General features: G+C 56.1%; 1 protein-coding gene across 1 annotated transcript in view; it reads left to right on the top strand.

The window, feature by feature from the left end:
• Positions 1-1,653, top strand: part of LOC130582938 (whirlin-like) — a 14,420-nt gene that overhangs the window by 12,029 nt on the left and 738 nt on the right. The gene's annotated exons all lie outside the window — the stretch shown is intronic.

Here is a 1,653-nt window from a genome sequence, read left to right as displayed (position 1 = left end):
GGTGAGGAGGGTCCCTGCCACCCCCAGCTCCTGGATTTCCATGGAGTTCAGCCCATCCTGAGCCTGGCAGGGTCACAGTGCCTGTGGGAGAGTGTTCCCTGTGAGCAGAGGACACAGAACTCTCCATCCCAGAGAGCCTGGGCAGGGGGGAGTGTGGTGAGCAGCTCTGCCAGCCCAGCTGGGCTCTGTGAGCCTGCAGGGAGAGAGGAGATCCCACCAGGGATGGGGAATGTGCAGAGCAGGGGCTGGAGCTGCTGAGGTGGCTCTGCGGGTGTCCCATGGGTTCCAGTCCCAGCTCTCCAGGCAGTGCTGACCTTGGGAGCAGGTGAGGAGCTCACAGCCAGGGTGCTGTGTGCCATGGAGGTGCTGAGCTGGGCTTTGAGCTGGGTTCTCTGGCAGGGAGGGACAGCAGCACTGCCAGGTCAGGGCTGGCATCCAGCCAGTGCCCTATTCCCAACAATTTTACCCTTTACTGCCCGTTTCAGCTCTTCCAGCCACCAGCTTTGCTCAGCAGCTCCTCGACTCAGTGGGGACAGGAGACCTTGCAGGAGCAGCTCATCAAAATGATGTCTATATGGGAAAAAAAACAACCCCAAATCTCCTTTCTGAGAGCAGATCTGCGGTGCTGACGTTCCCGAGGCCTCTGGAGGGATCAGCACTTAGAGCTGTCCCCAGGGCACACTCCTGTGTGTTAATTGAAGTTTCCTGTGTCAGCTTCTCCCAGTGGGAGCTGGAGGGGCAGAGGAGYGATTGCAAATCAGCTTCTCTGGGCCCCAAGGTCATCTCTGTTCTGCTTGAAGTGTATGTGTATATTTAGTAATTATTGCACTCATTAATTGACTGCTTGTGCTGAGCGGTGACAGAGTGGCCGAATTTCTGGGAGTGCTGTCGATGTCCCCTGAGGCACCAGGAGCTGTTCCAGTGCAGAGTTTGGAGTTGGGGTGAGCTGAGGCTTTTCCCAGAGCGGGTGCTGTGTGCTGCCAGTGTGGTCATTGAGAGGCTGATATCCGTGCTCAGCCTGGAGAGGAGATGGCTCCACAGAGATCTTGGAGCACTTTCCAGTGCTGAAGGGGCTCCAGGAGAGGTGGAGAGGGACTTTGGGCAAGGATCAGTTCTGACTCCTCTCCAGAGCTGCAGAAAATGCTCAGCCCCAGGTTCAGCCCATCCTGGCACAGCTCTGCCCTCCTCTCCTCCCCACTTCGCTCCACTCTGCTCTTTCCCTGCCTGATGGGAAAAGGTTTCTGAGTGTTCTCACAGCAGGAGCAGCAGCTTTGCCTTAACCCTGTTGCAGCCAGGAGAGAACAGAAAAAACCCAGCTTTACCCACCAGGATCTCCTTCATTCTGTGGCTGCAGATCTGGAGACCTTTGACCCTCAAGGAGGAGCAGAGCTGTGTCCCCAGGGGGGCCTTAAAGTGTTTACCTGAAACAGAGACAGAATTGAGAGAATCCAAAGCAGTTCTGTTCTTGCAGGGCCTTCAGGGCCATTCAGGGCAGTCCCAGCCCAGCCAGGGGCTGCATCCACAATGGACAATGGCTCACGGCTTTTTCACCCTTTCTCACTTTTGTCCATTTGCACATCGGGATTTGCTGAATCCTCCAATTGCAGCTGCAGCCAATGCAGTCAAAAACTCCAACTTGGCTCCCCCAATTCT

Source organism: Malurus melanocephalus, unplaced genomic scaffold (assembly GCF_030028575.1).
Source record: "Malurus melanocephalus ecotype Western Australia unplaced genomic scaffold, MMel_1.1 scaffold_541, whole genome shotgun sequence".
Taxonomy (NCBI): Eukaryota; Metazoa; Chordata; class Aves; order Passeriformes; family Maluridae; genus Malurus; species Malurus melanocephalus.
This window is presented reverse-complemented; position numbering and strand designations above follow the sequence as displayed.